This window comes from Patagioenas fasciata, chromosome 4 (assembly GCF_037038585.1).
Source record: "Patagioenas fasciata isolate bPatFas1 chromosome 4, bPatFas1.hap1, whole genome shotgun sequence".
NCBI classification, from domain to species: Eukaryota; Metazoa; Chordata; class Aves; order Columbiformes; family Columbidae; genus Patagioenas; species Patagioenas fasciata.
In genome coordinates, this window is record NC_092523.1 from 24,309,753 (window position 1) to 24,322,437 (window position 12,685).

The window sequence follows — 12,685 nt, forward strand, 5'->3', positions numbered from 1 at the left end:
ACATCTAAAACAAACCAGTAGAAGAAATAAGTGAGGAAATGATGCAACTGTAACTGCCAGAAACTCAAAAACCTCCCTCCAGAAGCGTTTCTAAGGTTACACTACCCTCACTGCCAGTGGAAAAGTTAAAGCTTTCAAGAATTCAAGTCTTACTAATAGTATGAAGAATGACATGAAGGTAAAAGTCTTGGGCAATGAGAATGATACTGTAGTATCACCTCTGTACCTATTTTGCCTTATAAGCAAGCCTGATGATGTAAAGTTAAAAGTGTACAGGTCTGCAACCTACTCAGAGAGGCCAGAGTGACATTTTTAGTTTAACTTTTTCCTTTAGGTGTTCTAGCTTCCATCAGCTTAGATATCTTAGGTAGCACAAAGAATACTACAAGAGGCTTCCAGTTCCAGCTTGTAGCCTGGAATATCAGCATTCAAAGAATACAAATTTACACCAGGCTGGAATGAATTCCAGCATTCAAAGTTAGTTAGAAAAATACCCCAACCTCTCTTTGATTAAGGGTCTCTTTCTTTGTTAAGAATTGCAAGACTATCAGCAAAGCAAGTCCTGGAATATTTAGAAATTTATAGATTCAATACAAAAAACTCCAGCCCCCAAAAAATCAGCTAACATACTGAAAGGTAATGACTACAGACTAACTCTCAAGGAAAGAATAGCTACTTACTCAGCAAGTATAGATAAGTTCTTGCCATCACTGCATTGAAAGGAATTTGAAGCTTAGCCTATCAGTCCAGATACTCTCACAGTTAAGACATACATACGCTTACACCTGAACTGAACTTGCGTTGCTTTTAATCAACTTGAAGGATTTCCCTCAACTTCCAGTGATTTGTTGTTTAGCAATCTAAATAGGGTCAATAAAAACAGCACTGTTACTCACTGCCTGGTTTCAAATAATTGAGACAGGCAGGAAAGAAGCAAATGTCATTGGGAACCCTGGAGTGTGTTCATGCAACAAAAATGCCACCTTTTCCCTTGCAGTAAGCACTGTCTTTGCCTCATTAATAGACTATCTAGTTTGCCAAGATGTTCCTTTGCTTTGCAAAGCAAACACTACCAGCATCTTGTTCTATATTTGTTTTAAAAAAAAAAAAAAATTTAAAAATTACTTTGAGTAAACCCACTCTTCGAGGGCAGTGGCAAATTAAAAAAAGGTAGTTAACAAAAGAAAAAGACTACTCATCCAACCTATACAAGTTTTGCAGTTTTTTTGTGTTTTGTTGGGGATTTTTTTTCCTCAGCTGACTATAAGGATAAAATTCTGCAAAGAGCAGGAAACATGCAAATCAAACAGACTGGTTTAAATGAACTTGAAATTGCAGATTAAGTTCTCTCTCAGACAAATCTTGTTTCTTTAATACAAATTGCTCACCACATTTCTTCTGAGACAGTCTTCTAATCCAATAGTAACAGGAATCTGAGCACCCATAAAAGGTGTTTCAGAACTACATAGTATCTCTTGAGGTGAAAACACTAAACCTCATCCCACAGTCATAAAGCAGCTTCTCTGATAAAATTTTGTGACCTATTTTACAGTTCCTTCCCTGGCTGGAAAAGGATTTATGGAAGGACATGCATGTCAATTTCTCAGTATCAATACAGTAAAACTGTCAGCTATATTTCTAAATTGACAGATGTTATTAAGTTTGTATATTTGCATTAACTCCTCAAAAAAGTTACCAGTGCAGAAAAAAAGTAGTTCTCAGAGCCCAATTCCAGCTCCCTCGAAAAACAGCGTTAAGAATGAATACTATCTTTAAAGGCAATAATTACACTATTAGGGAAAAAAAAAAAAAAGCCCAACAAGAGATCAGAAATCAGCACAAAATAAAGAGAATTCAGGTTGTAATAACACAACTAGATATACATGTATATATATATATATATATACTTACATATACATTAAGTTGAATAGCTAGAATATCTATGATAAGAAAATTCCAGATGTGTCAATAAGTAGTGTATTACAGTTACAATACATGATGAAATTGTGTTAAAAATGTGATCTTTTGTGATAGAGACCCAGACAAAAAATCAACTGAAAGAATGAGATTTTTTTTTTAATAATCTAAGGTTATCAGATTTTGAGATTTAGCATGCAGTTCAGAGTTATAATCCAGTCACACTTTAAAGGTTCAGACACCAATTAGATTCTCAGATACTGATGCCTCCCATTAACGAAAACAAATCTTCCATCTGTGCCTCATGATAACCCTGCAATATTTGCTTTGCTACCAACTTCACTAAAATTAGCTGCATCTGTGTCACTTCACAGCAAGTCTATTGCAATGCAGCCGATGACAGGTTACAATTCAAGAATTTTAAGATGCTCCATTGATGTCGTCTTTGACATTTCAGTTCAGCTGATGCCACATTTCTAACATTTCAAAATAATGTCATTTTACCTTCCAGACAGAACACTTGTAAGCATTTTAAGAGGATCCACAGTCTGCATGGCTTCCAACAGGTTTTATTCCAGAAGTCCTAAACATGTGGATCTCTTCCAGCTTCTGTGTTTTTATCACCTTTAAACAGAGTAAATCAAGAAATGACACTATCAAAGCATAAAGTTCCTTGCACAATTCATTCAGTAGAGAAGGAAAAAGTTTGCGTAGATACAAATTAAGAAAGGCATTTCAGAAGCAACAGAAGACAGCTACACGTCGAAAGAGTGAACCTTATGTCTCCTCTCCCCACTGCAGCACAAGCAAATGCATTTGCTATCTTTGCTCCCAATCTTATAGCAATAACCTCAGCCCCTTTGCAGGTTCTCTAATTTTACTGACCCTAAAGCAAAGGCAGGCAAGTAGAAAGAGGAGGCAGCAGGGACTACAGTTAGCATATCCTCTGCACCTGAGTACCTGCACACCACTGAGGAGCTACAGCTGGCCAATAGCTGCTACCTCACACTTGGCCTCATGTCCATCTTGCTTTTTTTCTGGAATGCAGGGTGAAATAATCTCCAGGGAACTGGGGGTGGAGGGGAGGGGGCTGTGGGTGTTTTAGTGTGTGTGTAGTTCGGGATTTTTTGGTGTTTTTTCATATGTTTGGTTCTGTTTTTTTTTTTTTAAAAAAAAAAAATGGCAACTCTGAAGACTGAAAAAAATTAAAGGACATAAGCTTTAAGACTTCTTTGCCATGGCACACTGCTTCTGCCTCTGTCCCCAGCTCCATCCATTCCAGGGAGGGAACTACTCACAGAAGGTAAAGCCACTTTGGGTACAAAAGCTTTTGTGGATTTTTGTTTTGTTGGTTTTGCCTGATTTAAAATTAAAAAAAAAATAAAAAATAAAACAAAATGAAAGGCTTAAAATTTCTACGGATACAGGACAGAGTAAAACAGAAGAAAGGGCAAATTGTATTACTCCCCCTGCCTTTTTATGATGCATTATGAAGTCTTAGAGCAGTACATCTGAAAGATGACTGAAAGCAGACAAGTTTCTTCCTGCCTAAACTGTCTCTCACAATAATATCCCTTCACAAGACTAAAAGTTGAACCTATAAGCATATTCACACACCTGACTCTAGCAGAGCAGTGATGCATTTTCTACAGCAAAAAAAGCTAATAGGAAGAGACAAGCCTACTGCTTTTGGGTAACTCAGTTTTCATTGCTTCTAAAAAAAAAAAACGTGTTCATCCATTTGCCTCTTACTTAATTTTCACACAGCTAAGGTTTATACCTTCATCTTCCTCCAGGTCAAACTGCATTTGTGACTACCTTTGAGACAACCCAGCCATGATATCATTAGGTTAAAACCTTAATACTGGGATTCTGCTCATACCTTCCTAAAAAGCAGGATGTTGTTCCTGTTGCTCAATACTAAAGGAGACTTTCCATCACATCACCAGGTGTTAATCACAGGTGCATGAAAACTTGTATTCAATTGGGAACTTCATTATTTACATTCTCTGCAAACTCAGCTTGCTTGTATGCACCAATTATACTTACATGAAAAAAATTTCCATTTTGAGATCTCAGGAATACCACAAATAGGACATACAATGACAGGTATTAAATAATTACCCTCAGTATATTCTTAGTACTCTTGATCCTTCTTCCACTCTCACTTGCTCCAGGGTTTTTACAGCACACTCCTGTTGACCTACTGAATATTCCAACCATTAAAAAAAAAAAAAAACAAACACCACAAAAAAACCCCACAAACCTCCAAGTCTGCTGTCACTGAATTAACTGTATTATTTTCACTACTTAATTTACTCAAAGCAAATGCAGTTAGGCCATCTGGAAGCACCTTTGAGAATTCTGTTGTTTTTCCATACAGACACACAGTTGTATGCTCTTCTAACTCTCATGAAGAAAATGACCTCCCAAGAATGCAGCGTATCCAGTGGCAAGGAAGCTTCTTCAGAAACTGCCATTTACACAAATAACAATAGCAGCTGCAGTTATACTAATGACATAAAATCACAAGAGCTAACCTTACCTAAAATTAGGCTGTGAGCTCATCACAGCCAAGTCAGAAATAAGTTACTGGAAAAACATTACCCAATGCCATGAGTGTAATACAGGCAAAAAGAACTAACGCCTCATTCTAAAGCAGCCAGTGCACAGCCATGTTAGGTACTGTGCACACAGAAAATCAAATTCACCACAGGAAAAAAAAAAAAAAATTAAAAAAAAAATAAAAAAAAACAGCAAATGGAGATTCCAGCTCTTAGGAGGAACCTGGCAGTAGTTGTGTGGCTATGTTGTCATCCCGATTTGACTACAGAAACTGCAGATTTTTCAGGATAAAACTTGGTTTAGATTTACTCACATGCCATGTGAATCACTTTATATGAACACATGTACCATTACCACCTGTTCAGACAGACTGCAACCTTAACAAATCAAGGCAACAGTGGCAAATACCCACTTCAACTTCTACTTAAATGACTATCATGTGCAAACAAATGAAGGACCAGTCTCACGATCTCCAGTCATACATTCCTGACTCAGTACTACTACAGAATTCTATTCCTTCCTTTCTTTTCTAGGGATAAATCTTCAGCAAGTTGTCTTCCTAATTAATTTTTGAAGATGTTCACATCAGCAGATAAGATGATCTGTTAAAAATGGCTTCTTAGGTTAAAGTTGTCAACAAATGCTGTAAGAATTAATTACTTGATCCAGTTTGAGAGATGAAATGAGCAAAAACATGTATTGTGTGAATATGGTTCTTCACAGATCTGTTAGAAGGAGGATTTATTTTACAGAAAAAGAGGGAAAACAAACTCACCCTTTAAATGCATTTCCTGGGGACTGATTCAGTAGCCACTGAAATTAGTCCAGAAATGGCTTCATTCTCCATCATAATGGCATCACTGTTTTACATTGTTTATTCCTACATCCTTTCAACAACTGCAGAAAATACCAGGAGGAGATTAAGTCACTTAGAAGTCATTTTAAACACAGAATTCAACTGCTACCTCATTCAACCCAAAAATTTAACTCGCATGTTATTCAAATACTACTATAATAAAAAGTACCAATAGAAGAAATATCGCATTATTCCACACCTCTTGTTTCGTGTCTTCTAGGTTATTTTTTATTGAAAGATGAAAGACTAATATGGAAGTTTTACTGTAACTTTAGTTGTACATTGGCATGGACAAGAGACTAGCCTGCCAACTGATTCTTCATCTGCTTATATGCATATTGTAGATTTAGTTGTGATATTAAATAGCGCTCATAATTTTTTCTATTATAATTTCCTTTTAAGCTACATCTTTTTTCATCCATTCTATTTGGTTTTATGTTATTAAAAATGAAAATTTCTGACTGTGCTGGACTATAATGATATAGCAACCCCCAGTTGGACAAATGAAAGTCAAAAATATGCATTCCACTGTAAATAAGTGTATAGTACTTCTCACCAGTTTAATTATAATATACTGGAAGTGATAAGTGATTGCTTTTCATGAAGAGGAACGGAAATGCTAATTAGCACTTTTTTAACAAGTGTTTCACTTTATACAAGTGTTTACTGCCAACAAAAAGGATTAATATAGCTCTCTTTTTGTGCAGTTGCATTTAAATTTGCCACAATATTGTCTTCATACAGAGCTTGTTTCTTCTTGGGAAGCCAGTGTGGTGGCATATGCATCAATAATCCTTCTAGCTTCTTCACTTTTGAGCAAAAATAAGTCAGTGAAATGATGACTCATGCAACAGAGCTTAAATACTTTTATTTCTACTGATCTCCAGAGTTAAGACCTCTTGTTTGATACACTTTCTCATCCAATTTATTGATTTTCATATCAGTTAAATAAGAACATGACCTTTTGGGCATTCTTTTTCGCAGTATCTGTATTTTTTTCCACAGCTATGAAGTTCTTCACATGACTACATCCATAGCTTGCTTCCTTGCATCTCATTCATGGGCAGATGTACCCACAAACAATGTCACACGAATGACATCTTGATTGACATCCTGTTCAAAATCAGATATCTCTGTCAAATGTGCACCTTCCTAAAGTATAATATGTGAAACACCATTTTCTCATTTCCTTCTTCCTCCTCAGCTGTGTAAGTCACAATATATTAACTCTGCACTTGATATGCACATAAGCCATGTGCAAGACACACATCACTTTTCAGACAGATGCAGACAAAAAAAAATACAAGTATACCCTGAAGTAACAATCTGCAATCAGTATGGTAGACAGCCTTGAACTGCCTGTTAGCAACAGAGAGCTCAGCACAGCTTCCAAAGCCTGCTCAGGCACTTCAGGTTGACTTGCTAAAGTTGAGTTGTGACAGAACTGGACTGTTACTGGTCTCCCACCTCTGGTGTGCTGAGTTATGCATACCCATTGCATCCCAGCCAGCACCATGAGTCCAGGTACTTAAAAACTAAACCAAGCAAGGTCAGAGAGGACTAGTACTTCAGCTCCAGCTTAGATTAACAAAATTGGCTTAAGAGTCTCAGACCTCTCAAATCATACTTACAGAGGTCTCCCTTAATTTATTTGGAGGCTCTGGTAGGATTGTGCACACAAAACCCATTCTGTCAATTCCGTTCTTGTTTCCAATTCATTTCTCACATTAAAAAGTCAGTTCAAAACCGGCAGACCATACATGCTTTGTTATTCACCAGTCTTCAGTCCTAATCCTAAAAGAGAATCAAACACAGTAACCCTTCAAGCTCAAAAGTTGTCATGTTTAAGCTTACAGGTTTCCCTACAGACAAGAGTATCTTCCACTGGCTTCAGGACGCTAAGAAAATAACCCACCTGCATACCTGTCAGATGGCAGCATCAGCTGATGAGTTTCTGACTCCTGGCACAGATTTAAGTGCTTGGCTTTAAGATTCAGGATCCTCTTGCCCTATAGCACAGGGGTCAAACTCAATTACACTGGGGGTCACATCAGCCTCACAGTTGCCCTCAAAGGACCAAATATAATTTTAGGACTGTACAAATGTAACAACTCCTACATTAGTGGACTGTCACATACAGCATGAAGCTGGTTATTTCATTCATAATACACTTTGGACTAAAATGAGCATATCTCCCAATAGGAAGGAAAACTAAGAGAGCATGCTTAAAGTTTTACTCTCAGTATCTGTTGCAAGTGCTTAGAAGACAGAAAATACAAGCTTTATAACCCAGCCAATTTCAGTTTGACAAAGGAGAGTCCTCTCAGAAAACTTCAGTCCCTTTAGGTTTCAGGAAAGTCGGCAGAAAGGTAATAACCTAAGTTGCAGCTCACCCTTCTCACCCAGATACTAGGCTGGCAGACAGCCTGAGGCTAGGTAGTTCCACTTCTCAGAGGACTTCCATGGGCCACCTCCTTACAAGAACATAGCATGTTTCATTATGCTGGAAGGCAATTCAGCTAGAACCATCAAGGAAGAACACACCCCCAAAAAAACTGTATAAAGAATTCACAATTCCATTTTCCCTCACCATTGACATAAAGCACATCTCTCGTAATGCAAACTCTGGATTTGTAGAACAGGACACAGCACACTAAGTCACAGTAAGGACAGAAATGTTTACATTTGAATGCATTAGTGAAATCTCAAGAAATGAAGCACAGAATTTGTGTGGAAGTATAAAGGAACACAAGGGTGAGGACTACTCTAAATGCATTTTACCTTTTTGCAAACTTCTTTCAACAGTTTACCATAAAAAAAATCTAAGTAGAAAATGTATATGAACTACAGATTATTGTTGTTTGAGCCCACTGTATGCAACATGTTAATTTCACTCAAAGTGCTCACGTTTGCAATAAACATCCATTTATCCACCCAGAAGTGCTCTCTTAGCAGCTAAAATTCTAAGAACACATGCAAAATTATTTGAAATCAGTAAATTTCCACCACCAAACTTGGCACAACAGCAGGTGCACAAAGTCAACATTCTAATTACTAAAAGTGGGAGCACACCTGCTTTACTCCAGCTAGCACTAAATTGTCTTTTTGAAGACAAGGAGTAGATTCACCCTCAGCTAATTCACTGTTTAGTAAACAAGATAGTATATTGGAGCCAGCACAATTATACCCATCAGCACTATGGTTACTCCAGATTTATTTGCACATTTATATCAAGACTAATACAGCAGTTAAATTTTCATGATTAGCTGCTTGTGACGAGGGCCTATTTTCTCCCTAGCTATACCTCATTTCATAGGCCACCATCTGGCCCTGTAAAAGCAGCCTTACAGAGACAGAAATAACGCAAACTCTCATAGCTTAGGTCCATAGCAAGATCAAAAGTTTAAAAACTGCTTATTCCTCTCCTGAAGCTATTTTTAATACCACTTAACCCAACATGCACATTACTTATCCTTTTTTTGATACCCAACAGGCATTATGTGAAAATGAGATTTTACTCTGTATTAGGCAATTACATCTTGTGCAAAATGCTTGCTAGCCACCAAAAAGTGTTTGCTATTCTGTTCCAAATACCTCACTTGGTAGCTGACATGAATATGTAGATATGTGAAAATCTGTGTTCAAAACAAAACAGACTATGATGAAAGGTCAAGTTTGACAGGCCAGAAAAAAGCCTTAAGGCTCCTCTTCAAATCAAGTTTGAGATTTCTTCAAAGGTCAATGTCACTATGACCTATTTAAATTTTCTTCATTAGTCTCAGGAATGCTTTGAAATATTATTGTTCTAAGCATTTGGGGAAAACCTTAAAACCGATAAAAATTCACCACTGCATGACAAGCACAATATAACCTCCACAGCATGCCAGTTCCTGTGATTAAAGAGACTTCTCTATATCATACATCTTTGCATCAAAATTTCGAAACAGTTTCAGTTTGAGTGTTCCAAAATACACTCCATCGATATGCTCACAGCCTAATTAATACGCCCCCAAACATAGAGTAATTCTTTTTCACACCATATTCCAAATAACTTTATTTTTTTTGTTTTAGGATAAGCCAATGTTTTTTTGTACTCTTAGTGCACACCAGCCAATAGTCCTTAGAGCACTTGCATGAGAGAAATCAAGAGGATACTTATTTGTGACTTTTTCCCCAGGAGGTTTTCTCAAGCATCCTGCAAAGATGACATATCCTATCTGTGCAAGTCTAAAATGAATACTGCATTAACTGGCATCACAGACAAGATTCATAATTATCAACTAAAGGTATGAAATCAGTCATTTCCTAAGAATGAGAGATGTAGCTATGGAAAAATGTTAGTTTTACTCAAATTTGTGTAATTTTAAGAAGAGCTACACAAACTGACTGTATGAAGCTCATTTCTCTTTCATACTGTAAATAACTGCAGAACTCAACTTAGATCTTGGGATCCAGCCCGATTAAAGTTGAGTCTTCCAACTATTTTTATTTCAGTTAATTCGCACTGCATTAAAAGCAGTCCAAAGTCACTGATTCCCTTGAAATACTTTGCAGTAAAGACAGGAAGAGGTGGAAAGATATAGCAGGCACATGCAAATTGACTAAATCCTTCCCCAGAAACAAAATAAATAAAAGTCGGGTCTAACATTTTCCCCTTGCACAAATGCTATTTAGAAAGAGATCTAGGCCAAGCATTGTTCCTACCCAGTTACATATCTTTTAAGTACAATAAGTCACAGGAGTACCTACAGCGAGATACAAGTTAGAGAGCTGTCATTTCACCTATCTTAATAACTCTAAATAAGACAGCTACATACATTTGCCTACCAAGACCAACACACACACACACAGAAAAAAAAAAAAAGCTTTTAAGGAAGGTATCTTCAGACAGGTTTTATATTTTCTACTTTATTCTGAAGTTTAAAAATCACACAACTAAGATTTTACTGAAAAAAATTTTGTGGGTGTGGGAAAGAAACACGTCATGATATACTATTATCTTTTTGTATTCATTACCTTCCAAAAGTGTACAGTTTCCCTGAAAATACGCAGAAAGTTATTTGCCATCAATACCAATACACATCATAATTAACATAAGTAACCAAAGGTCACGACCACCATATTTCCTGACGTACTGAGTAGAGTTCACCCCTCATTTTTAAAGGATGTTCATATTATTTATACCATAAGAAGCTTTCATAACTGGCATTCAAGTGCTTTGCAACTTCAGGGAAAGAGAGGCACAAAGGTTATGATAAATACTTGTTTTACTAGTAATTCAGCAAAATGAAGTTTTACGCGAGGCATCTTTAGCACAATCTAACCCTTATAGACAGGATGACACCTAAACAACGACATCTCTCCTCTCATTGGGAAATCGTTCCATCTTCTACTAAGATACATCGAGAGCATTTGTGGACAGCACCTCTTTGCACCAGCACCTGGCTAATTTCAATACATTTCGTAACATTAAACATCCTGCTACAAGAGTGTCTGTCAGGCACCTGAAAGCCATTACAGCAAGAAAGCCAAATACTCCTCAACTCCAACAGAAAGCCACAGAAAAGTATTCTGCAGATATAGAAGAGGCATGAAAAGGGATGGGCATTTATAGAAAAGATGAGCAATTAAGGGTTGGTTTGCTGAAGCTAGAAGTTCTGCCTGCAACCACCGAAATTCATAATTGCTGCTGTGCATGCCAGTGTTTCCATTATACTTGCATGGACAGCTTCCAGGTTTGTTAAGCCTCCTTCCATCAAGGAGCAATTTAAAGAGATTTCAAGCAATTGTTTCATCCAAGCTCACAGTTACCTCACAGAGAAGCATACTCTACAAAAACAGAGGCCATTCTTCAAGAAGCTGCTGCAATTCCCTGTTGCAAAACTTAAAAGACCAACTCTACGCATTCATCCAGACCCAGGTATAAGCTTCAGTCAGATGTACGGCTGAGCAAATAGGACAAGAACAGCACTCACACTAGAAAGAGGTTTACCATACCTGCTTCAGAGGAACATTAAACTTCAATATGAAGTCAAACAAGCTGAATCAAGAGAACAGCCAGAGAGAAATACACAACGTTCTCATTGCTACAGTCAGGTGGGGATGATTAGCTGGTTAGCACAACTCAGTGGTTATTGACTGGCTTAGAATCCAAGCAAGTCTTCCTCTCTTTCACCTTCTCTTACCAAAGGATCCATTTCTCTCCTGCCACATGCAAAGACACTGTGAGCATAAGGCTTATACCACAGAGCCACGTTCACTTACACATAAACCCTTTTTTCAGGAAGGAGTAGTGACATCCAAGGTCACCTCACCATGCCAGCAGAAAACCAACGTGCATGGCAAGTGCATAAAGAAGAAGAGGAGATCGTTCAATACACCACACTTTTCAGATATTCTCAATCATTAAAGAAGAGTATTATGTGCATTAGCAAAAGGTATCTCCACAGGAGAGCCTATTCAACTATGGCTACAACATTAGGGCTCCAGCTGTTGTAAGGGAAAAAGGGGAAGCAGGGCTGGGGAAATGACAAACCCAGACCACAGATATTTCTCATACTGAATTGCACACTTACTCTTGCATGGACTCCTCTCTCTGAATCAGAGCAATACCTGTATCACTTGACAAAAACATCAGATATGCAGTTGTGTGACTCTTTTCACTAACAATAACTGCTCTACAAAAACAACAACACAGGAAAGCAGATCCTCAATGTTCACATATTGCCTTTTCTGGACAGCCTTGCTATACTGCTGTAGAGAATGAGCATTATGGAGTGAGCACATCTTGAGCAGGAAATAATGAAGAATTTACCCAGGAATACCTTTATAAGCCTCCCCTCTGTTCACCTTTTATTTCCATGGAAAAATCATCATCACAAGCCAGTAAATCACATCTATTTTATCACAGATAAGCTTCTCTTCTCATGTGGCTGCACATTTCTCCCCAATTTCTCTTAATGAAGTCATATGTTCCCTCACAACTTATACAAGGGAGCAGGGACATCACGGTATACCTCTCCTATATCCAGAACTAAAAATCAGAATGTGCTGAAGCGTACTACAACACAAATGCACCAATACCTTCAGGCTCCCCCTAGCCTTTTAATTACTTTTTCTAACCCATATTTCCTAGAGGTTTCTTCAATAAGAAACCTACAGGTCCTTCCTAGGAACTCTTTTACTTCCCTAGCTCCTGGAAAGTGAGTTACTACTTACTCTTTTCTCCTTCAATGTCCAGGTAATAAGCAGACAGAAACTTATGTTCCAGTGTATGTCCCTTGAAAAAAAAAAAAAAAACACAACCAGTTCTCCTGTTACCTTTGTTACTGCAGGAGAGGTAAAGAG